Source organism: Arvicanthis niloticus, chromosome 11 (genome assembly GCF_011762505.2).
Source record: "Arvicanthis niloticus isolate mArvNil1 chromosome 11, mArvNil1.pat.X, whole genome shotgun sequence".
In the NCBI taxonomy this organism is placed as follows: Eukaryota; Metazoa; Chordata; class Mammalia; order Rodentia; family Muridae; genus Arvicanthis; species Arvicanthis niloticus.
Window position 1 is genome coordinate 29,398,309 of NC_047668.1, and position 27,404 is coordinate 29,425,712.

Sequence of the window (27,404 nt, forward strand, 5' to 3'; positions counted from 1 at the left end):
AGCTGTACTGGTACATCAATTGGTAGGGGAAGCAAATTCAGGTTTCTGTGATACAGTACATGTTCTTAACCACTGAATCATCTCTCCAGACCCAGAAATGTACCTCTTAATGGAAATTCTTCCTTCAGGAGGATGTGAATGTTTTGCTTTATTTTATAAATCTTTACTCTTTAAATAACCAGTTTCTTGTTGTTGTTTAGATATTGTTCTCAACCTGTAGTTTCACATATCCTCCTGAAATTGAAGCAACCTGTATGTCTGTAACACAGTCACTCACATCGTCTCCCCATTGTTCACTTTTTATAGGCCTGGAAGGTAGCTGCCATTCTCTTAGGGTTTCTTGGTTTCTGTCTGAAATGAACAGTTGTCTGAATGCAAAAGAACATCGATTGTGACATATGTTACTTTGGATTTTTTTTCCATTATTCCATCCCTTTCCTTGTTACTTTCTTCTTTGCTTTCTATGTCCCTGCTCTCCATAAAGATATTAGACACCAAAATTGTTTTATGTGGTGGTATGAGAATGCTCTCAGTCACTGGGTATGAATGGAGTTATGACAGTGCTGTAGACAGTGCTGTAGTCACTGTGTATGCATGGGGTTCCAATGGTGCTGCCATTGGGTGTAAAACCCCACTTGGTATTTTACGTGTACATTACTGAGAACTGTGACACAAATGCTCAAGTCTTGCCTGCCCCTCTCCTTCTTCCTCTTGCTCTTCATCCTTTTCTTCCCTTCTCACCTCCTCCATACCTCTTTCCTTTTAACCTTCCTCCCTCTCCATTTTCCTTTCTTCCATCTGTCCTACCCATCCCTCTTTCTGTCTCTTTTTATATATCTGGCCTGGGTCGGGGGAGGTCTTATCCATCCATTTTCCATTATTTCCAGAAGAAATGTATTTTAACCTCTAAACACAACTGCATTTTCCCTATCAGAAGGTAACTAATGTATACATTAGACTGTTTCATTTCAGCACCTTCAAGTAGTTTGACTCTATGCCTTGCATTTGTTAAACTATAGTCCTGTGAAGTAAAGCTGAGACTAACGTCTCACAAATAGTGTTAATCACTGGGGATTGAGAAAGAATGCTGTACTTTACAACTTACAACCTGTCACTACATCATTCTCTACTGGTGGAAAACTGTGTACATACAGATGGGAGGCGATGCTGGAGGATGCGAGAGTGGGCTCCTTAGGACTCAGAACCTTACAAACGGATGCTTTTGGTCCGGTTTTTGTTTCTGCCAGAGAACCAGATGGGAAATGAGTAAGCCATTTACCCCTGTTTGTCTCTTTGGTGCCTAACATTTGTTAAGAAAACAAACAACGAGAAGGGTGGAGGGGCCACACAGAGCAGCTTCTGCTGCCCAGATGCTTTCCTGGGCTTGGGTTCTGGCATGTGTGCAGCCGGATCCGAAGCCACACCAGGGGCGAGTGCCTTCAGATGACTGGAGTCTTGGCCAAGGGGAGTGATTTTGATTTTTATGTCTTATTATTATTTTTTTTAATGTCAAGACTTTTACCTTAGGGAAACAATTTGTTCCTTTAGGCTAAAACACAGTGATATCAATATTGAAAGCTCCTTTTTAAGTTCTTAGGTAAAAGCCAAGTCTAACACAGCTAAATTTCCTGGTTCTGAGCCTAGGAGTACTGTGGAGCTGAGGGAGACCACCACAGGGCAGATGATTCATCATTCAGACAACCGGGTCAGAAGCTCTCATGTAGAAAACCCTCTGATTCAAAGTCATGGAGAAGTCATTAATATTTAATAAGAGCCGAGCGTAACGGTTTAATTATCGCCCACTTTTGCAAATTCAGCCATTTAGCAATTCAACCACTTCTAGCTAGGGCTCACTTCCTGAAAACATGTTAATTACTCTGGGAATAATCGGACCCACTCTAACTGTTCAAAAACCTAGTCTTAATTTATTAGATTTAAATGAATTACTTGAAATTACAGAATTTAAGAACAACAGGGCTCAAAATATAGTATAATTCAATATCCTATCATTAAAAAAAATAAAACTAAACTGTGAAGTTATGGGGACTACATCGCTACTCTAAATATTAGAAGCCTATGATAAGCCGTGAACTCTTTCTAAAGTCACCTGAAAGATGTTTCTATTTTTCTATCTTTTTTCTTTTAAATATATATAAAATGATTTTCCATCAAATAAAGTGAATCACATTTGTGTAGCTCTAATAGCAATTGACAGCTAAGCTCTTGACTACACAGGAGTGGAAACAATTTGGCTTATTTGTGAAGGTCTTTGCATCTATGCTGCCTCATGGGTTTTGTGCCACTGGTTCTTATTAGGCCACTGAAGCAATGTAGTCAGTCCCATAATATTTTGCTTTTGGGCTTTATAATCTGAGCAGCATGGGTGCCTGGGAAGGCCGTGGAAAAGCTTCAGAAGGTCGGAAGTACTTTGAAGTTTTATATCAAAATTTATGATTACTTTCTTGGAAGGAAATATTGCTTCATAATATTCTGGAAGGTAAATACAAATTTTCAAAGATTAATAACTAATATCTAACATCTAAGCAGAGATGCCCATAGGTTTGTTCCTACAGCAATCCTATTTGTATTGTGATGTTAGTTTCCATGTCATTAAAACTTGCATGTCAACTTCTGTTCAAGATTGCAAAACAAAAAACTTAAACATTTTTTTGCTCGTTGTTGAAATCATTAACTATTCTTCCAAGACTGTTACTTAGGCTATTTTCCTTTTCAGGATAAGAAATCATAAATGCATAGACAATAAAAGTTCAGATTTTCTGATAGTGAGTTCTGTGATAAATTATATCAGGTATTGTCCATCAGAATGCTGTGGAACAATTGTTGGACTAGTCAAAGGTTCCTTACTTCTCATTCTACAGTTTCTATTAAGACTGGTGGAGAGTCTTCTATATAAACACAAGTGAACGAGAACCAGGTGATGCTGTCATTATCCCCGTATGGCATTTCCTTTTATTAAAAACACATTTCAAGTACTTAATTTTTTTTTCTTTGAGTTCTAAGAAAATCAAAAAAAATCAAAAGCCGCATACATGATATGTACACACTGATAGAGACACACTCACAGAATACATCATCAAAAATAAAATACCGCCAAGGGCCAACTTCCATCCAAAGACCTCTGTCAGACCCGAGATAATCTGCCACTCACACTGCCAGTAAGCTTTCCTGGGAGGCATTTCCACTGTTGGCTCTGATTACTCACTTTAATCTACCTCCCCTGTAGGCCTGGTGGACTCCTGCCTTTCCTGGACACCTACCTGAATGCCACATTCTCTACACAAACTACTGATTTTTCAACTTTGGAAGCATATTTTAAAATCATTAATTCTTGTGTCCCCTTGTTCTGTGTCCACGTTACTCAGGTTCATCCCTATATTGTACGTTTAGTAAGAATGCCTTACATTTCTTGTTTCTTACAGCATGTACAAAGCTTCACAAATAGCGTGACTAGTCAGCAAAATTGAATTTATAAAATCAATATGCCTTCCCATTCTCACACTCTTATGCCGTCATAGGGATGATTTGCTTACCCTGGTGAAAATGTTTTATTTATCACAACTGCAGGAAGTGGTAGATGATTTAGTCCTTAAAAGCAGTCTAATTTCACTAGGCAGCTCACATGATAAAATTAAGTTAATATAGAACATGGTTAGAGCTGAAGTTAAATATACTGCCACATGGATACAGACCCCTTTCCTACAGGCCCTTGCAGGTTAAGGGAAGAACATCAAATGATTTGGACATTCTACTTTAAAAATTGAAGGAGCAGTGTTCGAAGAGTTGAGCCTGGCCATTCTAAAGCCAGAGAGGTAATAAGCCAGTCCAGAACAATGGAATTGAGAGCCAGGAAAGTAAGATCAAGAATGAGAGAATTGGATAATGAAGTCATGGGCAGATGGATACATTTAATAATTTTTGAATTCTTACAGGTTTGAATGAGTTTTGGTTTAATTTAAAAAAAAAAAAAAAAAAAAGAACACAAACACAAAAAAGAGAATTCCTGTGTCACCTGGAAATTTGGAAATAATTTCTTGAGACTCTTCATATCATACTTATATTCACAATCAATATCTTAAATAAAACATTGGCAAGCTTCCTGTTGTATCTAATGATTAGTCTGGACTGAATTATTTTATTGTGGTAGAATAAAATGCATGTAATAAATCCACTAATCAAATATCTCTCATTAAATGATCATAAGTTTCCCACTTTCTGACTCTATTCCATAACCTGGAAAACATCACCTTTTTTTTCAATTCAAACTGAATAATCACTTATAGGAGAAACTGTTAAAACAACAATAAAACCAACAATTCTCATTAATTTTCATATTTTAAATTATTTCCTAGGCCTCTGTCTAATTTTGCCCCATATTGTTATTGTTTTGAAATATTCTTTAAAAATTTTGATTTGGATTCTCTATTCCTTATTTAATAAGAAGCAAAGAAGCAGTTAGCATGACGGAAATTCAGTTATTACAAATTAGTGCATAAGAATTGATCAAAAAATTACATTTTCTCACTTCAGTCCATGAGAAGCTAGAAAACAATAATACATTCTTAATTTTAAAACAAAATGAGTATTTCTACTTTGCTGTCAAATTTTAGAAAAATATTGGGACTGCTACATGATATTTCTGTCTCTCAGCTTTTATATCTGTAAATGGCTGTTAAAATACTAAAACATGATCTTGAAAATCCATGGGGATATTTATAACCACTTTTCAGTAAGAATGCCAGAGCTGATGGCTAATTTTAAAGGCACTTTTAAATAAGGGATGCTTATAATCTTCCTTCTCGTGTGAGAAGGAAAACATCTAACTTGGAAAATATGTTCTAAAAAGCATATGTGTTTTGAGAATTCTCCTTATAAAACTGAGTATGCAAACAATATTATAGATCCTGACATGTGACTAGCTTGAGGATATGGAGTCTCCACTGCTGGAGCCACAGGGCAGCATTCAGATGAATATGGCTTAGATTGGTGACATAGTCTGTAACTGGTCAAGACTTCTGGCATCATATATGATTGATGGGCCAGAGTCCCAGATCACTGTGGGTCTCCTCATTCCAGTGAATCCAGTATTTAAGAGAAATACCATGACAGTCGTAGTCCCTTATACATTTATTTTCTGTCATTTATCATTATTGTTATGTTTTATTTAACAAAGAAAGATGCACTTTATGTTCAATTGTAAATGGAAACATTTCTCAGATAAATTAGTGTCAAGGCTCCATGGAGCCCAAACTCACATTCAATGATCTAATAACTATATTGTAATGAGGATTTTTTTTAATTGTATACCATTCTCTTTCTGCTTTGAAGAAGTCACAATCTTCTTCAATTTCTTCCTTCCATGTTTTCTTTTTGAATATTAATTAAGTCATCAATTTGTACATGAATTATAAATCTAAACATTTAAAATATAGATAATAAATATTTATTCTAATAAATGTATTTTTTTACTTTTATATATTACTTAGTGTACCTTTTTGTAATGTGAATGGTTATAAATATATCTGTCACCTTTGAACAGTCATATTTATTTCAATTTGCAAATAATAAACACAAAGAACGCATATGTCAATGTACATGCATATATTTTCCTCTATTAAATGCATTATCATATATTAGATATTAAATATATTATCAAATTTTATATAGTTACTACCTTGAGCACTCTTTATGTACACTATTAATACTTAAAGCAATTAAATCTCAACAGAATCTTGTTTTTAAAGTGATTTTCATATTTAACAGAGAAAGACCTATCAACCTACATGCAGTCCATGTCTTATAAATTGCTAAGAAATTCACAGGATTTTAGAAGTAAAATGAAATCAGTTTACACAGGAACTTCTCAAATGACATTTGTTTACAAGAAGAATAACTTCCAATAGAAACTTAAAATTTTAGTTAAGCAAAATCAGTTGCTTTTTTTCACTTTCTCTTGGAACTGATAGAAATACTTCCTTTTTTCTTTTATGTCCACTACATAGTTGATTGACTTAAATTAATAATCAGTTTGAATTCATAGACGGCACAAGCATTACCTAGTATGAAGAAAACTGAGTTCTTATTCAGACCTCAAGTTGAAAACTTTTGTAGTAAACATGCTTGCACTACAAACAGCCACACTGACTAATTTAATAAAGTCTGCATTCACTATGACTCTGTCACTGACCACCAACATTAAATGAATCCATTCTCTGCTTACTGGGTATGTATGCAGCTTGTTCTAAGATTTCTTGAGAGGATACAGAATAGAACAAAGCAAATTACAGTGTCATATCTGGGAATTTAATGTGTTTTTTTTCTAATAAGTGACAACATAAAATGTTGCAGGTTATTATAGACATAGGCAGTTTACTATCAGTATCACTGCAGTGATTCTTATTTAAATTTTAGAAAAAATATATAATTCATGAACTACTTGGATCGACTTATGAAAAAGACTTTTACTTCTTCTGAATTGGTTGATTTTCAATTCTCATTGTTTTCTTTGTTATGAGCTTAATTGGTTTGAGCCTTTATGGATTCTGTCATATTGCTAAGCATCTGGTAAAGAAATGTACAAATAAAAACTTAATTCTATCCTCCACTAGTTTTGCTGTGTTACTACAAGACAACATTAGTATTTAGACAGATGGTGGTGGCAGCCATATTTGCTCCAGTCTCTCTACAGGGAAGCAGGAGAAAACAGAGTTCTTAGGATATGTGCTTGTCTGCCTAGTTTCACACTTTGAAATACTGGACAAATGCTGATTTATTCATGGCAGATGTTTTCCTACCTGATTCGGCAGTTTCCTAATTCAGTAGGCATGTAATATGGAAGTAGCCAATTTTCCACACCAAGGAGAGAAAAAACAATATTTATAGTTTGGAAATAAAACAATCGTTAGGAATCAAGACTGTTGAGATCACAAAGTGCTTCATAGGGAGTATATTTCTGATAGATCCACAGCAGAGGGTTAAAGAGTTAAAGGCTTGGTTTGAACAAAGAGTGGTATTGACTATGTTTAGATAATAAACAAGTTTTAAAAGATTGGACTTATAATAAATTATCTGGGAGGCTGATTCTTGTCACTTCTGATTATGGAAGTCTTGAACAAGAAGACAATGGTAGCATAAAGTGAGCAGCTTTTTAAAATGTCCTAACTTACATTTTAAAATACTTAAAAATAAATACAAGGAGATGCTGAACATGTTTCTTCTAGGAGAGAGGGATTCCCAGTGACTTACTTTTTAATACTTATTTTTTGAAATTGAAATATAATTAGAATATTTTCTTTCATTCCCTTTTTCCTTCAACTCCTCCTATGTGCCTCCCACCCACTTCCTCTATATCTTAAATTCATATTTTAACAAGAGACTTATTTTTAAAAGCTGCTTAATACCAAAGGAAAACAAGGCACATTCATAGTCATAACCACTACATTAACCTATTAAGGTCTATTCTTTTTTTATTTAATATTTTATTTACATTTAAGATGCCATCCCCTTTCCCCATTTTCCCTCCCTAGAAAACCCCTGTCCCATGCCCCCTTTCCTTTTTGCTTTTATACATTTTTTTTTAAATGTTAATCAAAGGATTTATAAGTTTGGTAATGCTCAATCAGAAGCGTAACCCAATACCCAACCTAGATATAAAACTATCTTTGACTGGTGGAGACCTGTGAACATCTGCCTCCATGCCCCCTCTCTCTTTCTCTCTCTCATCACCTAGCTTCTCCTCTCCTTCATCTTCTCTCCTTACTCCATCTCTTCCTCTCAATACTCCTTCCCACTTAGCTTAAGGTCTATTCTTAACTAACGTCATATATTCTTTTGTCAGTTTGTGTATCCAGTGACCCAAATAAGTCACATTTTTCTTAGTGTGATGAGACTCTAAAAGAAAGAGCTTTACAAACTGATAAATTCAGGGCTGGAGAGATGGCTCAGTGGTTAAGAGCACTGACTGCTCTTCCAGAGGTCCCGAGTTCAATTCTTAGCAACCACATGGTGGCTTGCCACCATCTGTAATGGGATCTGATGCCCTCTTCTGATGTGTCTGAAGAGAGTGACAGTGTACTCACATACATTAAATAAATGAATAAATAAATAAATAAATAAATAAATAAATAAATACTGATAAATTCAGTAGTCTATGTGAGAAGTCTACTCAAGGAGCTAGAGAGATATTAAATGTACCTCCTACTCTTTCAGAGGACCAGGGTTCTGTTTCTAACACCCATCCAACAGTTCACAACCATCAATGACTCCAGTATCAGGGGATCTGGTGACCTCCTCTGGCCTCGGCATTTTATTTTGATGATTGTGTCATCATAATTATGTTCTCAAATGAACAAAGCACACATGAGTCTCCAACCTGGGTTAACTTCTCTTCTCAAATGTTAAATCTCCTTACTGTTATTCATTATTAATGTGTTTATTAAAAATATTTATAGATGCAAACCTGTTTAAAGTAAAATGTTTGTGTTTCTGCGTGTGTTCTGCTCATGTTTGTATGGTTGACTCTCTGTGCGTGTGTGTGTGTGTGTGTGTGTGAGAGAGAGAGAGAGAGAGAGAGAGAGAGAGAGAGAACATGTTTAAAGTCAAGTATTAGAAAATATTTATTTATTCCATTTGTAGCACCCACAGAGTTTAAGAAATTAGTGATGGGCTTTCTGGGTTGGCTTTTTATGGAAGAATCATAAAAAATTGTCATAAAAATTTCTTTAGTTTCACCTACTTTATGTACAAAATCAAAAGACTAACATAATTCTCATTTGTAAAAAAAAAAAGAAAAAGAATAAAAGGAACTTGCAATCAGTAGACTAAAAACTACTAAGACTAATATATATTAAATACCTTTATATGTCATGTCCATAATTTTCTTTCTAAAAACAAGCCTTCTTACAAACTCCATCCTTTCTCTTGGGACTCTTGTTGCTTCTTGTATTTTAAAGTTATACATTCAATATAGGCAAAGTTACAAGAAAATCAATCATAACTAACGTCCTTTCTGTTTTATCTGAAACATGTCTTTTTAAGAGTTCCTCTTATGCCTATCACTTTACAGTGAGACCTATCCAGATCAATATGTTGCTTAATGTGGAAGCCTGCCAGATAAGTAATGATCAAAACATCATTTCAGGGCAGCTGTGGTTATCTTACATAAATCACAATACTAATATGCTTAGCTTTAAAAGAAATGGTGGTAACTCACAGAAATTGGTGAATATAATTTTTTCTCTTGAAATTTTGATTTATATATTTAATGTGTAAAGGGGGCTTGTTGTCAAACATGATAAACTGAATTCAACCTTTGGGTTTGTGTTTTTCGAGTTGGAAACCAGTTGTGGTTTCTCATCCTGTTTCCTCTCTCAGGGTATCCAGGAACCATTGAATACTGGGCTGGAAGGATGAAGTGGAGTCTAGAATGGGTGGTGTTGGCAGGATTTGGGTCTAACTGCCAGTGAGTGTAGTGGAGAGAAGGCCGTCTTTGAGGATTTAAGTGCTACAGCTCTTTTTAATGAAATAGCTCTCTTAGACGATATTCAGCAAAACAGCTGGTGTACATACATTTTATTCAGAGTGAACAAGACTATATATGAACCATGGAGAGGAAGAAGTTTTCAGGATGAATGTGAAATCATTGGCTGGAGTTTAAAGTCCTGTGAATGCTTCATTTTTGGAGAGGCACGCCAGAATCCCTAGTACATACTGGACAGATTATTATTGGGAAAGAGGAAATGAAACCTATAGGTTTGTCAAAAGCTATATGACCTTCCTCAGGTCGAAGTTTGGGGGACAGCCTCCCCAGAGAAGGTCAGAGAAGAGGAAGCCCTGGTAAAAAAAGGGAGTTCTCCATTTTGTTCTGAGCTCAGAAAAGTTATCTGGACATGATTTCCCAACAGGATCTGTAGGGTGGCAGAGAGAACGAGTTCTTTAAAGTTTTCTTCTCACTTGCATAAGCACTGTGGCACTTTATCCTCACACGTACTCACAAAAATATAAACAAATATAAAAAGTTGCCAGTATTGTTTGTCAGCATGAGGTTCATAGCTGTTGTGACCCCTCACCATTGTCTTAAAATGGATAAAAGAAAAAAGTTTGCAATAGTAGAAAAGTTAATAATACTATGTTATCAATAACAAAATGTTAATTAATGTGGGATTGCAAATGGGAAGGATTAAATGTCTAGGAAGAAATTTCAAGGGTATAGTGAATGTTTTAGTGGGAAATGATATACTATTAATCATCAAAGTAGAGTAACAGACATATGTTGAGATTGTTTCTCATAAACCTAGGTATGCAAAGATATAAAATCAGCTGCATAGACTTCAGGAGAAAAACAAAAGAATGATATATCAAACTTTTAATCACACCTATCACATTAGGTATCTGACATAACCACATCATTATTTTGCTTAATGGGGAAGTCTTCCAGATAATAATGATCAGAAACTCATCTTAACAAATAGCTATAATATATATATATATATATATATATATATATATATATATATATTCTTAGCTTTTAAAAGAGATGGTGTTAATTAACAGAAATAGGTGAACCTAAAGGCACCTGTTTTTTCACTGTCAAATTTCTGAAATAATTTTTGCCACAAGTGCTATTTAAGGTTCCCTTCAAATAAAATTTCACTAACAAGGTAAGATATACCCACACTTCACATTTACATCTCATTTAGTACACCCTTAATGTTTCATATTATTTTAAGGGAAATGTGTGAAATTGTTTTGCTGTATATATATATACATACATACATATATATATATATATATATATATATATATATATATATCTTAGTATATGATACATATTTTATTATCAGATTAGTGTAAGAAATACATGCCAGAAGGAAGCTGAGAAGTGGAATGGACAAAATCAGAGCACCTGTTCTCTGTTTGCTTTGTTCTTGCAGTGTACATCCACTTTGACACTTCCAAATAGATTGACATAGGACAAGTGAGTCAGTATATTTATCTCAATAGATTATTACTATCTATCCCAAAGCAGTGTTAGTAGTACTTTGTACAATAATCAAAGTTTTAATCTAAATTCCTCTAAATGTATTCATATAAAGGATTTCTAGTAAAATACAGAGGCATTAAATTATGACACAAAATGTATGTGAATAGCCATGATGATTGCTAGAAATGCTTTATAAATTTACACAAAAGTAATTAAGTCACATAAACATTTTTGTACTTTGTGTATGTCAACATGTAACCTACATGGTCTTCGTGACCCACAACAATGCTGTGTTGTGATTATGCCTATTTCCCAGTATAAAGGATTATGATGTGCAGAAAAAATATTCAAGTTGAAAGTCACTTCAACACATGAACACTGAGAAATCTTTAGTCCCAGGGAACACAAAGACATTGATATAGTTTACATAATGAAAATGAAAATGTGTATCTGTATTCTTTTAAACCAGGAACATATTACAAAATCAAATGATATTGGTCAAAAAGAAAAAGGAAAGAGAGAGAGAGAGAGAGAGAGAGACAGAGACAGAGAGAGAGAGCCAGAATGTAAAGAAGAGAAAATGTAGAGATAAAATGACTGCTAATGACATTCCGCTGTACTCATAGATCTGTGCCTTATTCCTCCAGCATCAGAGAAGCTTCCTCCTGCACCAGATGAAAACAAATTTAGAGAGCCATAGCTAGACATGATACAGATAAAGGGAACACATAAAAATAGGATATGGCTACCAACCCTGTCTTCTCTGAGCACAGGGAAGCTAAAGGGGGTGGAGGGGTGTGGGCAAAAGGATGTAAGACCAGTGGGGCCAAATGACACCAAGGAAATAAGGCCTCTAAATCAACATGAGTAAAGCTCATGTGTCAAGGAGACAGAATCAGAACGCACAGGGCCTGCGCAGCTCTGCACTAGCTCTTCCCTGATTATATTATGGATTCCAGGTTAGTGTGTTTATGGAATTTCAGAGGATGCCAGCATATGCGTATCTGACTTTTGTGTCCTCACTTGGACACTTTGCCTTCTATTAGTCTGTCTTGTCCAACCTCAAAATGATAGTTTTATCTTACTGTATTTTTCAAATTACAAATAAGATTACAAATCCTTATCCTAAAAAAGAATGGATGACTGAGTACATGAAAGAGAGAGGGAGAAAGAGAGAGAGGGAGAGAGAGAGAGAGAGAGAGAGAGAGAGAGAGAGAGAGAGAGAGAGAAAGGGAGAAAGGGAGAAAAGGAGAAAGATAGAAAGAAATAAACCCATCCACTAATCCACTAAGGTAAAGGTTAAAAAGAGAACAGTCATTATACTTTCTGGGAAAGGGAGATTACTCCAATATAATGACACTGCACATCAGGCATTCCTGGGCAGATCTCATGCTCAGGAGCATATGATCAACAAACAATGGACTCCACAATTTTTGTGTACTTTCATTTGAGTTACAACTTGGTGTTTTATTTCTTTATGGGTAACATTTTTTAATGTTCTGGGTTTTGTGTGTTTTCTTGGACTTGGTTTTGGGTTGTATTTTTTGAGAAAGAACGTAAAGTTGAATGGTTAGGAAGTAGCAGAAGATCTGAAATGACTTGGGAGAGCAGAAGAATGTGATAAAAATATATTTAAATTTAAACATTGTTTTAAATAATAAAAATATAAAATATTAGCAAAAACCAAGCCAAACAAACAAACACTTAACATATCTAATTTTGTGTTTCCAACTCTCATATTTAGGTTTTATAATTACAATGTGGCAAAATATTCAATAACTTTCTTCCAGGTATCACTTTAAGACAAAGCAATGCTTAAATTTATTAATAAAATAGATTTGCAGATTCACTTCCTTCTTCCTACATGAAGAGTAAAATAATTCTTCCAGAAGCCTGAAGTAACCAGTTTTCTTTACAATTAAGACTTAAAAATCACATTACCAATATGTACTTTGTTTCAGAAAGCTAATTGACATTGTGTGTGTGTGTGTGTGTGTATAGTTGGGTATGCATATGTGTGTGTACACATATATATGTGCATGTGTGTATGTATGAATGTATGTATGTATGTATGTATGTATGTATTTATGTGTGTGTGTGTGTATCTGTCTGTTTGTGTGTCTGTCTACCTGTATATGTATATCAAAACAATTCTTTCAGAGTTCTGGTCTTTTAAGTAGATTATAAGATGCTGAACAATACAAGAAAACATCCAAACATTCATGAAAATGGAATTTGGTGATATGTGAAGAGATAATAATCAAATCCTTTCTTGGTTGCATCCTTAAACCTCAGATTTCCTTGTATCAGCCTCTGTTGCTGTCTCCCGGGTGTTTTGTCAGTGTAGAGTAACATTTGTGTCTACTTCTCTGCATCCCCTAATGTCTGCAGCACCCTGGAATCTATTAACCGTCCAGCTAAAGACTCGGTCATTGTGGTATCTGACTTTGCATAGTGCATCCCTATAGCTATCCTAAATTTTAAAGTTTATTGCCTTTTTTTTTAATGTCTAAAGTAATATGTTCTCAGAAGAAAATACCTCATTGTCACCATGAGCAGTAGTGGTGTGGGGACACAGTACGGGGAGGTAGCATTAAAATCTCATGTACTTGCTTCTGGTCAAGGCAGTGGACTATCTGGCATGGGTAGATGTCTAACACTCAGTAGGGCAGATCAGTCACCTAGTTAAAGGACCACGACTTAGAAGTGAGGAATCTTGTGCACTATAAACTCCTGGGGTGCCTTTCTCTTTAGGAACTCTTTAGGAACTCTTGAGACCTGTTTACCTCTACCTGAGTAGAATAAAAGAAAAATGTCTGTTTTAGGGAACAGAAATGAAGCAACCCTTTGCCCTTATTAGTAGGCACTTTTTACATCAAATTTAAATTTATGTATCACCTTAACTTATACTTAAGAGCTAGAGCAATTATCTGTTTAATGAAGTCATGCACTTTGTTCCATCTCAGAAGATCTCCTACCCACTCACCCACATTTCCTGCCTATGCATTCTCTTACAGAACCCCAGCCTTGCAGAATTATAGATCAGTTCAAACACTCAAAAAAAAAAAAAAAAAAAAAAAAAAAAAAAAAAACAAGAACAACATATCTCTTCCTTTTCTTATTCTCTTTTCTAAACATGTTTTTCTTACCACTTTGGGCTTTTGAAGCTTTTTCACTTTTTCTCTAAAGCCGACACACCTGCCCTATTTACCATGTGCCTATTTTTGTGTCATGTGTTTGCCTGCTTGTTAAGTCCTTATACCTAACTAAAAAGTGCATGACTTTCTTCCTCAAATCATTCTCTCTCCTTTGGGCAGCTGTCAAATTGTGCAACTTGTCTCTCCTGTATGTTTGTTTGGTTGGTTGGTTGGTTGTTTTTTTGTTGTTGTTGTGTTTTGCTTTGCTTAGTTTCAACTCTGATTAAATTGTCCCCAAGTTGTCTTTTGAGTCCTTTCTCAAGTGGTTTTATTATTAAGACTGAGAACTTAAAGAAAAGACCCTAAACTTCCCCCATAACAATTCTGCAGTGCTGCCTGCCTCAACCTGAGAATTTCTTCATAGAAAGCTTTTACAGATATATAAAGTCAGGATTCTTAACTCCTCTCCAGAAAAAAAAAAAATTGCATAACAAGCCACCCTGAAGCAGAGGTAGGATTTATTAGGATGTGATTTCCACATCAATTTAGGTAAGAGTTTGATAGAAAGAGAGAAACACAGACAGAGGAATGGTAGTTCATGTGAAAACATAGGTGTGTGATTCTCAGGACATGCAGCGAAAGTATGAAACGTGAGTTTGGAAATCTCTTGGACAAAGCTTTAGAACATTAGTATATGAGTAGCACTAGCAAAACGTAAGGCAACTAGACACTGGGGTGGGTGCAAATATACTCTTCTGGCTCATCAGAACACTGAAACTACACTTCTGGGTGGAGATTTAAGTTGATAAAGAGACATGACTTGAGTAAATTCTATGTTTAGCTACATGTAACAGAGGATGTGTGAAAAAGGTTTTATGAAGTAAATGAACTGGAAAACTGGAGAGGTATAAATAAAAGCCCCAACTTGTGTTACTAAGCTTTCTCTCTTTGCTTTGACCTTGTTTTCCTCTTGGCAATATTTTTATTATTATATTCTCTCAGCTTATTGCTACTAGTATGCATCTCTGTTAAATTAACCAAAAATGTTGGAACCCCTGAAGTCTCTATAAAACTTCAGTATCAGCTAGTATCATGTCTAAGAAACCTTTTTGTTTTTCCTCCTTTTTGGGAAAAAAAGAAGATTATAGTAGCTTCAGGGATGTTCTGAATCAGATTACAGTAGGACATGATAAAACCATTGCTCACAGTTTGCACCAGGGTGGTTTCATTCACGAGTCCTACCTAATAGCAGCTTTACAGCTTGGCAAGAAGAAAGGGCCATATTGAAGTTCATAGCAGCCTTATTTATAATAGCAAGAAGCCAGAAAGAACCCAGCTGTCCTTCAACAGAGGAAAGGATATAAAAAATGTGGTTCATTTACACAATGGAGTATTACTCAGCTATTAAAAACAATAAATTTGAAAAATTCTTAGGTAAATGGATGGAACTAGAAAATATCATCCTGAGTGAGGTAACTCAATCACAAAAGAACACACATGGTATGTACTCACTGATAATTGGATATTAATCCAAAAGCTCACAATATCCAAGGTACAACTCTCAGACCACATGAAGCTCATGAAGAAGGAAGACCAAAGTGTGGGTGCTTCAGTCCTTCTTAGAAGGAGGAACAAAATACTCAAGGTAGCAAATATGGAGACAAAATGTGGGACAGAAACTAAAGGAGGGGCCGTCTGGAGACCATTCCAGTGGGTATCCATCCCCATGTGCAGTCATCAAAAGTAGATGCTGATGTTGATGTCAGGAAATGCATGCTGACAGGAGCCTGTTATAGCTGTCTCCTTAAAGGTCTGCCAGACCCTGACATATTCAGAGGTAGATGCTCAGAATCAAGGGGTTCCCAATGGAAGAGTTAGAGAGAAGACTGTAGGAGTTGAAAGGGTTTGTGGCCCCATGAGGAAAACAACAATACCAACCACCAGAGTTCCCAGGGTCTAAACAACCAGCCTGGGACCACATGGGGAGGGAGCCATGGCTCCAGCTGTGTAAGAAGGGGAGAATGGCCTTGCCGGGATAGGTGGGAGAGGAGATCCTTGGTCCCATGAGGGCTGGAGGTCAAGTGTGGGGAATTCGAAGGTGGGGAGGTTGGAGTGGGGGGGTTGATGAGAGAACATCCTCATGGAAGCAGGAGAAGGAGGAATGGGATAGGGTGTTCCTGGGCAGGGGGTTCGGAGGAATGGGATAAGTGGATAACATCTGAAATGCAAATAAAATGTCCAATAAAAAAGAACAAAAGATTTATAAAATAACTAGAAACAAAGAAACAATGTGATAGATGCTATACCTCAATAAATACATTGAAAATAAGTAGATTAAATTCTCTAAAGAAAAGCAGACTATTGAAAAATGAGTTTTAAGTGAAAAAAGAACATCCTTTTGCTCTCTACATTTTTATTGAAAATAGATTCTTTTCTCATACAATACATCCTACTTATAGTTTTCCTTCTCTCCATCCCTTCTAGTTTCTCTTTTTCTTCCCTCATCCATTCCCTTTCTTTTCTCATTAGAAAAGAACAGGTTTCTAGGAGATAGCAACCAAACCACAAAATTAAACAGAAGATAAAGCAGAAGCTATCATATTGAAGATGCTTATAGAGCTCCAACAAAAGATGAAGAATACTGAGAGCAGGGCGGAGAATCAGAGACCCACTCAGTCTCACACTCAAGAGTCCCATAAAAATACTGTGAGTATTCATTTATGGTTTTAGTAGAGACTTACTTAGTATATTTACCAGTTAAACAGGAGTCACAGCTTGAAGCTGATCTCCAAAGATATAAAAGTCCTCATCCTTAGCACAGTAATAAACCTAAAGAGAAATAATCATCCTGATACCCACTGGAATGAATAGAAATCTTATCTTTTATGAGCTCTTAAGGCTCCTTTCTCTTCAAAAGTGAAATCTTAAACTTTAAGATTCTGTTTAGTGTTACTTGATTTGAATAAAGTGTCTCTTTTAGAGAACAGATACAATGAAGAAACCTGAGGTCAAGTTCCTGTGTTCTCAGTAAAGTATATATTCACCTGTCTCACCTCTAAGTTTATATATGGTCTAGACTTTGTCTATGACTTTCCACAAATTGTGATATTTCCACAATCATGGTGGGAAAGATATAGGACAATAAACACACATGTCATTTAGAAAAACCCTAAACAAATCTCTACCTTTAGAATTTCTGTTTCCCAATTTCATTTTGTGATACTGGGTAATAGCCTTATACAATTACAGACTCAGTAGCCACTATAGTTAGAATGGGTGTTGTTAGGCAAAACATGAAGTCAAAGCCAAACCAAGTGCTGTGTTAATACATCATGAGACAGTCTCATAGGTTGAGCTATAAGCATCATTAAAAGAGAAAGGGGAGCCAAATACTGCAGCCTGCCTGCTTCCCAGAAGGTCTGCAGTGACCAAGGACACAGGTGAGAATTTCCTCCAAATATTCATGCTATCTGGGGCATGCACACAAGACAGATGATGCAGGAATTACTAAAATGGAAATTGAACAAAAAATAAAACACAATGGGAGGCAATAGACAACTTAGGAAAGAGAAAAAGAGCTATAGATCCAAGAATCAGCAACAGAATACAAAAAATTAGGAACAGAATCTCAGGTGTAGAAGATACCATAGAAAATATTGATTCATCAAAAAAAAAATACAAAGTGTAAAAAATATCCTAACCCAAAACATCCAGAAAATTCAGGACACAATGAAAAGACCAAACCTAAAAATAATATGAACAAAGTGGGTGAAGAATCCTAGCCCAAAGGGACAGAAAACATCTTAAACAAAATCATAGATGAAAACTTCCCTAACCTAAAGAAATAAATGCCCATAACTGTAAAAGAAGCCTACAGAAAATCAAATAGATTAGACAGGAAAATAAATTCTTCTGTTGACATAATAATCAAAACACTAAGTGCATGAACAAAAAATGAATATTAAAAGCTGTAATGGAAAAGGCCAAGTAACATAGAAGGAAGACATATCAGGATTACACCACACTTCTCAACAGAGACTAAATGCTAGAAGATCCTGGACAGATGTCATCCAGATGCAAATGCCAGCCCAGAATACTATACCCATCAAAAGTCTCAATTGTCATAGATGGAAAAACCAACATATTCCATGACAAAACCAAACTTAAATAATATCTGTCTCCTCCAGCCCTATAGAAGATACTGGAATGAAATTTTCAACACAGGAGTTTAACTACACCCAAGAAAACACACACACACAAACTAAGTAGTTCACAGCAAGCCAAAAAGAAAAAAATTGTACACACATAATACCACCTTTAGCAACAAAAATAACAGGAACTATCAATCATCTGTCTTTACTTTCTCTAAACATCAATGGACTAAATTCTCCAATTAAAAGACACAGACTAATAGACTAGATACATATTCCAGATTCAGCATTTTGCTGCATACAAGGAACATACCTCAGTGACAAGGACAGACACTACCTCAGAGTAAAAGTCTGGAAAAATGTTTTCCAAGCAAATAGTCCCAAGAAAAAAGCTGGAATTGTTATTCTAATATCCAATAAAATAGATTTTAAACCAAAACTTATCAAACAAGATGGGGAAGGACACTTTGTACTCACCAAAGGAAAAATCCTCCAAGATGAAGTTGCAGTCCTGAGCATCTATGCCCCAAATACAAAGACACCCACATTCATAAAAGAAACTTTACTAAATTTCATACAATAATAGTGGGAGACTTCAACACCCCACTATCACTAATGGACAGGTCATTGAAACAGAAAATGCAAGATAATTTCTGGGCAATGACTTCATTCTACTATGCTATTGATGAAGATTTTAAGGCTCTGTTAAGTAAATAATCCAGTGAAACAACAACAAAGGCAGACTTCATCCAAGATTAAAATCTCTAAGGGTAAGGAAGGTGCATTAGTGCTATAGATATGGCCATGAGAACAGACAAAGTAGAAATTAGTTACTGAAAGTTACACAATCTTTTCACTACCTTCAAATTGAAATAGAGACAAAGAGACAAATTTGAAATGTGATTCTCATAGTGGAGATGGAAGGGGGTGGACAAAGTAAAACAAAACAAAAACAGCAGATAAAAGTAGATTTTATTTAATGTGACCCAAATGTTAGAATCAGCAGAAATTAATTGTAAAGTGCTCTTCATAATTAATACCCAAAAAGAAAAACAAAACAAAACATGAGGATCCAAGGCCTCTGGACTCCCCCTGGTACTCTTCTCACATCCATCCTCCTCCCCACAAAACACATATACATAATTAGAAGTAATATAGTTAACTATTTTTCTTATTGAGAATAGATTCTTCTATCATACAGTACAACCTGACCACAGTTTTCCCTCTCTCCACCCTCTAAGAACCAGTCTCCTCCTCACTCCCTCAGATCCAACCCTCATCTGTTTCCCTTCAGAAAAGAGCAGGTCTCCAAGAGACAACAACCAAACATGACAAATCAGGATGCAATAAGACAAGGCAAAAGCCCTCCTACCAGGGCTAGATAAGACAAACTAATAGGAGGAAAAGTGTCTCAAGTGCAGGCAAAGAGTCAGAGAGAGACACCCACTGCCACTGTTAGGAGTACCACAAAAATCACAAGCTACCAGCCATAACATATACACAGAAGGCCTGGTGCACACCTATGTTGGCTGCTTCTGTCTCTGTAAGCCCATATTAACCCTGCTTTGTTGATTCAGTGGATCATGTTCTCTTGTTTTCCTCTATCCTCTCTGACTTCTACAATCCTCCTTCCCCTTCTTCCATGGGGTCCTTGGAGCTCTGAGGGGAAGGATTATGTACATACATGCATGCATACATACATACATACATACATAGATGCATACATACATACAGCTTATACATAAATTTTAGTCAAAAGAATGGTACCGGAATTGTATCTCTTTCCCTGATTATGTTCTAGTAGGGAAGGCTTATTGAGAAGAAGTTATTTCCTTCTGGCAATACACACACACACACACACACACACACACACACACAAATTCTACTTGGAAGGTGGACTTAAGTTCCACTAAGTAATGGATGGAATTATGTCCCCTTTGATAGGAAAATGTGTTTTATAATCCAGAAAATTTTGACCCTTGTTCTGTCACTAACGTCAATGAATTAATCCTACCTGTTTTTCTTAATCAGTCAGAAAATCATAACTTAGCCATTGTTTTCTCTTTACCTTTTTTCACTTTTTAAGGATATTTCTCAAATATTGAACATTGTTCCCTCCTCCTCTTGTCTTCCTGATTTTGTTGCTTAATGATTTTTTTCTTTTCTTTTCTTTTCTTTTCTTTTTTCTCATTCTCCATACTCTTGGCTGTTGCTAATATTTTCATTTTGCCTTATATGTTTGTTGGTTCCTGAATTTTATCAAAATAAATTTGCTTTGAGCTTCCTTTTGAATCCATTCTTAAGTTATTTAATTTATGAAACTAAGAACACTGAATAGTACCTTTATTTCTCTGTTAATACTTGGCAGCTCAAGTGAAACTTCTCAAAAATTCTGATAACAATTATAGAAATTTCTTTCTGCCTTTTGACCTGCTGTACTTTCTGTAATCATCCCCATCTGCTTCAAAAAGAAGTTCCTTTTGTGAGGGATCAGAGCTACACTTCTCTACAGCACAACCTCTACTGATACATCTACAATATACCTTGTATACCTCAAACCCAGAAAATACTGAAAAGGTGAACATAAAGATTCTAAGAGGACTAGGAAGTCTGTTGTGAGTTTGTGTCACTAAAAATACAAAGATCCCTCACCCATTATATCTTAACAATATGGCTGCCTAAACAACACCTGTAAAATACAGTGCACCATACTATATCATATATATATGATATAGTATATGATATATATACATTTCATGTAGTGTTACATATATATATATATATATATATATATATATATATACAAGTAATATATATATATATATATATATATATATATATACAAGTAACACTACATGAAATGACAAATTGATTTTGTATATTTAGGCATAATATATATTCAAAAGCCTTTGAGTTCAAGATAGAATAAGGATAGATAGAATAAGGCAAGCATAGGGGTGGGACTTAGAAGGGAGACATTAGAAGGAGGAAATAATTAATTATATTTTAATATTAAAAAGATACTGTTTGATTGTCAAGATTAAAAACTGTATATGACAACACTTTTCTTAAGGAACAAAGTTAGACTACTCTCCTGTCCTTAAGAACTAGTCCAAAACAAGCCTCTGACTCACATGTACAGTAATATGCCCAGAAGAAACCATCACCAAACCTTTAAAATATAGTTTCTTCATATTGTTGTTCCCTTTTGGTCATTGTCCACTCTTGGTCTTTGAAGGTGCTCTACTTTGCAATAAACATGACCCATCTTCTCTGCTGTACCCTTTGTACCTTGTCTGACTTCTTAAAATAGAGTTCACAAGATCTGAAAACTAAGCAAGATCCTTATAACAATAGCCTTCAATAATGGAAGGGGAAAAGGATAACTTAAGGTTATGTCTAGGGAAGAAGAGTAGAGAGAGAAAGCCCAACCATTACCTTGAACATTACTGTATGGAAAACACAGCTTGACACAAACAAAGTCTAGAAATCCCCAGCTGAGAGATTCCAACTAAAAGAAACCTACACTACTAGTACAGGTAAGGGGCACTTCCAGATTGTCTAAATAAGGCCTATGGCTATTGTAATACTACTATATACTCTTAAATAGAGTGGTACAATACTCTTGGGTAAAAAGTTAAGACACAGATGAGATATATAACGTAAAATTTAAAATAATATATAAAACTTTATATTATCTGCATAATTATTAAACTTAAGAATACTATTCAAAAGATAGAGAGGCTATAAATAGAATTATAACCAGAGTCCTAAGCAAGAATGCAAATTTGGAGATAAAAACATATCAGCAGACAGTTGACTACTTCTCCAAAATCAACAAATAAAAATAATGATGAAAAGATAAGAAAAGACTTTAATATTTATTTGGAAAATACAGGAATTATGCATTTATATCTATCCTGCATGACTGAGAAGAACCTTAGTTATGTAGAGAAAGAATTGTGTTGGGAGCAAAGGGTATGCACAATGAAACATCAACAGTATAGCTAATCATTACATCAATTCTGATGTTGCAGTGTAGCCTCCAACACTCTTCAAATTGTCCAGGGACAAGCTGCTTCTCATCAGATAATTGTTACTTTGGGCCTCAGTTTGGGAGAGGGTTCAACATTGGTGGAGTGTCTGTGAAACTACTTTTTTCCCCCTAGAATCCACTATGAAATCAGGGTTAGAACAATGAGTGGAGACTTTAAAGTGTTTCCTCAAGGCAGCAGAATATGGCATCTTAAGGGTTCGCAGTAAAAATGCTCTATTTACTCTTTGTGCTTTCAGCCTTGAGGAATGAGATAGAGTATATAATACCGAAATTTAGAGACTTAGGGTTAATTAATAGGACTATGTACAGAGGCAATCAGGAGTCAAAAAGGCATAGGAAGTGAAAATATCATCCTTTTATACTGATGTTAGTTACTTTCAAGATACACTTGAAGACTCCAACCTTTTTGGTAAAAGCAGTTTCTAAGAGAATCTTAAATAATTGTGATGTTATTAGATCCATAAATAAATGACAAATGACATTTATGCAAATTCAGAAAAAAATGGATGGAGAGTGCCTCCCAAATTAAGAGCACCTTCTATTCTTGCAAATGACTTACACATTGGGTGGCTCACAACTGCCTATAACTCCAGTTCTAGGGAGCTAGACACCTTCTCACCACCAGAGGCACATAGACATATGTGGTGTCTGTGCAGAGAATCAGGAATACATTCATATGACTTAATATTTTAAAAGTCATAACTAGAAAAATCATTACTAACAGAAAAAGGACAAGAGAATTAAAGTTGCTCAGAGAAAAAATGCTTAAGAGGAATAGGCTGTGAGAAGATGCCTGTAACTTTCTCTAGCTCATACCTTCTTACTAAAGTGATAAATCAAGGGAAAAAATGAGATGCAACTAAAGGATAAAACGTTTTCTTCCACATTGATCCTGAAAAAAATCTGTAGGGCTGTGAAAAGGGTCTTAGTTTTTGGTAGAAGTGCTGGCTGGAAGTAGCCCAGAGACCCTGCAAGGGATGGGCATCTATTACACCTCTCCCAGAATCCAGGCTACTAACACATAGTGTGGTGGAATTCCATTAACTTGGTAGGGCAAGGCTCCCTACAGCCCCTCCACAGGTAGAAGGCAGGCCTCAGCCTCAAGATATTTACATACTAATGAGATTCCTGAAGGCAAGAGGGCATAGTCAATTAAGAATTCTTCCCCAGACCCCCTCCCCGCCTTTTTTTTCTCCCTGTTTTATCTCAGGTCAACCCTGAGTTTCACAGAGGTGTACATCCAGACTTAACCTTCATACATCATGTCAATAAAAATCTTGGAAACCCAAGAACTTTCTCGGGTTATTGGGGCCTGCCATCTTGTTACGTTGTAGAGGACATCCCTGTGTACCAGCCACAGGGACCCACAAAACTCTAATAGAGATTTTTAAACAAATTTCATAAACTATACCAAAACTCTTGTTACAAATTACAGTTATCAGTAAAGTGAAATAATTGTGTAAAGGAATATAAGTAAACAATGAAAGAGTTTATGAAAACAAAAGTCTCATAGATAATCAATTTCTTTTTAATAAAGTAAAGACCATCCAGCAGATAAACCTGTTGGAGTGAGAATATACCTGCATAGGGCACTGGGTTCAATGCAAAGAGCAATGGATCTTGATGCATATGGCATATGCCTAAATGACACATATTTAAACTTAATATAAACCGAAAGGTAAAGGTTAAACTTTTTAAAGTTCTAAGTGAAATCTAAACAGAACATGTTTCAAGGTTTGTGGTAGGTAAAGACTAAAAAAATAATACATACACACAAATAAAACAATACCCGAAATCTGAGCCAAAGAATCAACATTCTTCAAACGCTTCAGTTTAATATTATAAAACTCTTTCAATCATGATTCCAATTTTCAGTATCAAAGCATTAAATTAATCCCATATAGCTTTCCACTTTTCAAGCATGGTAACAGATTATGAGATAATCTAGATTAATCCAGGTTATTCACACTTATATCATGCTGGGGCAGCTTAAACACAATACCACTAATGCATAAGGAATGGAAATTTATAACCATGAATGTCATCTGTATAAAAACGTGTCTGTTCCGTATTCATGCATTTGTGGAAAAAGAGCACACCAAGTGTGGGTTGCTAACAATTGAGATCCATGAAAAGTGAACAAATTGTTAGACACTAAAAACTCAGCAACAGGTCAGTGTTGTATGTGTACCCTTACTCCTAGCACTCTGGTAGCAGAGGCAGATGGATCTCTGAGTTTTAGTCCACACTGTTCTACATGATGAGTTACAGGACAACCAAGGCTATGCCGAGAGACCTAGTCACTTCCACTTCAATAATCACACACACACACACACACACACACACACACACACACACACACACACACAGAATAGAATGTCAAAACAAACCAATGTTTCGTAACTTTCCAATAAAGATAGGACCAAGATACTTTTGTTTTTTTGGTAAAAGAATCCATAGTAAAAATATTGTTAGTCTATGACTTAAATATTGGCTTATATATGTGGTATCAAATGTTTTATTCTTTCCTCCTATTGTCAGATGTAATGATTTGAAAGAAGCTGAATGTTTCCTTTTCAAAAAAAAAAAAAAAAAGTCAGTGTCTCTTTAAGGAGCTTTCCCTTCTTTAAGAACCAAACTTTTGGATAGTAGAAAATAAACTTCTGTTTATGAATGTACCAAGCCATGTGAACAATACAGGAAGGCCTGCAGCTCATTCAAAGTCTTTTACTAAAGAGTCACTTCCATAATGCGGGACATTAGAGTGTGCAAGAAGCTTTGAGGGCTAACAGAATTTTAGTCATAATGTGCACAGTTTGATGTATGGTAATATTTTTAAAAAAATTAGTTTTGTGTGTGTGTGTGTGTGTGTGTGTGTGTGTGTGTGTGTGTCCCAGAGCTCATGTGGAGACCTAAAGATAACTTGCTTGAGTAAGTTCTCTCCTTCTACAATGGGTCTTGGTGATCAAGCCCATATGGTCAGAATTGGGGATTCAGGCTATGTTACCTTCTAGTTTACAAAGGACAAATACATGTTGAAATATATTCTTGAGGTATGGACCTTGAATTCCTGATCGTTCCAAAACTTTTAACATGAACAGGTGTTGAATTCTGTCAAATGCATTTTCAGCATCTAATGTGATAGGTTTTTTTTCTTTGAGTTTATTCATATAGTAAATTATGTTGACAGATTTCTGTATATTCAACCATCCATAAATCCCTGGGATGAAGCCTGCTTGATTGTGGTGAATTTTGACATGTTCTTAAGTATTTTTGCATCAATATTCATAAGGGAAATTGTTCTGAAGTTCTCTTTCTTTGTTGGGTCTTTGTGTGGTTTTGATATCAGTGTAACTGTGGCTTCATAGAATGAATTCGGTAGAGTTTCTTCTGCTTCTATTTTGTGGAATAGTTTAAAGAGTATTGGTATTGAGTCTTTTAACTGAGAATTGCTCCAGTCTAAAGGAAATACAGGGACAAAGAGTTGAACAGAGATTGAAGGAAAGACCATACAGATATGTCCTCACCTGGGGATCCATCCCATAAGCAGCCACCAAATGAAGACACTATTGCTGATGTAAAGAAGTGCTTGCTGACAGGAGCCTGATATATCTGTCTCTTGAGAGGCTCTGCAAAAGCCTTACCAATACAGATGTGGATGTTTGCAGCCAACCATTGAACTGAGCACAGGGACCCCAATAAAGGAGTAAGGGTTAGGACAGTAGGAGCTGAAGGGGTTTTCAATCTCATAGGAAGAACAATATCAACCAACCAGAGCCCCTAATCCAGAGCTCCCGGGGACTAAACTACCAACCAAAGAATACACATGGAGGGACCCATGGCTCCAGTTGCATGTGTAGCAGAGGATGGTTTTATCTGGCATCAATGGGAGGAAATGCCCTTGGTCCTGTGAAGGCTTGAGATGGGAATGGGTGGGTAGGGAGCTCCCTTGTAGAAGCAGGTTGGGGGGGGGGAGGGGTGTGGGATAGGACGTTTCCAAGGGGGAAACCAGGAAGTGGGATAACATTCGAAATGTAAATAAATAAAATAACCCATAAAAGTTTAAAAACGAAAAAAAAAATTTTAAATTAAATCTCTGTGGGAGATGGAGAGATTGTGCAGTGATTAAAAGTAATCATTACTTTGCAGAGGACTGGAATTAAGCTCCCAGCAATCAAATCATGTCAAACAAATGTTTTAACTCCCTAAACTTTTAACCTTCTCAGAAACTTCATGCATGGTATACAAACATACACTCGAGCATACACACACACACACACACACACACACACACACACACACACACACTCACACACACACATGTGCACACATGCACACACATACATATAAAATTAAATACATAAATATTTAAGTACTAGAAAGAAAATTAGATCTTCCCCTACCAGATGTATATATTTAATTTCTCTGTCTCTAGACTCCATCAGCACCAGAAGGCTTTTGAGTTTTCTCCTGAATAATTCTCTTACTTGTAAACAAATGAAAGTATGCTGTCTGTAATTTCACAGCTGCAGAAATTTTCAGAAATAAATTCATAGCTTATAACATAACCCATTCCAAAATTCAAACATTAAGTTCATGAAATGGGGGCTTGCCTCTCATGCAATTCACCAAAGGTGACTCTTTTTGTTAAAGTTCCTGCAAAAATATGAAGTACAAGTGTGATAGGCTCCAACACACTGCTACCCAGCTGGAAAGGCGTGCGGCTAGCGGAACTGGTCTCAAAAAATTCCCCACTGCTTTTTTTCTGAAATGGCACATGAGCCTTTCTTCAAGGATTTCTTGGTGAAACAGGGAAAGGTAGAAGTTCTTTCAGCATCACTGTTGCGTATCCTAACTAATGGCTGACCAGACACAAGGCGTGACCTTGGGCAAAGACCTTATAAAAATGTTATTCTCCTTTAACCCCTCCACGTAAATCAGCAGATCTCTTCCTTTTTTTGATTTAAACAAATTTGGTCTTTGACCTCTAGAGCCAGAACTGGCCTCAACTCTTTCAGATGGTTATAATACAAGCTGTTTGATGTATGTTAAGTATCATA

General features: G+C 35.8%; 1 protein-coding gene across 5 annotated transcripts in view; it reads right to left on the minus strand.

Moving 5' to 3' along the window:
- Agmo (alkylglycerol monooxygenase) overlaps window positions 1–27,404 on the minus strand; it is a 379,192-nt gene that overhangs the window by 236,261 nt on the left and 115,527 nt on the right. The window lies entirely within an intron of this gene.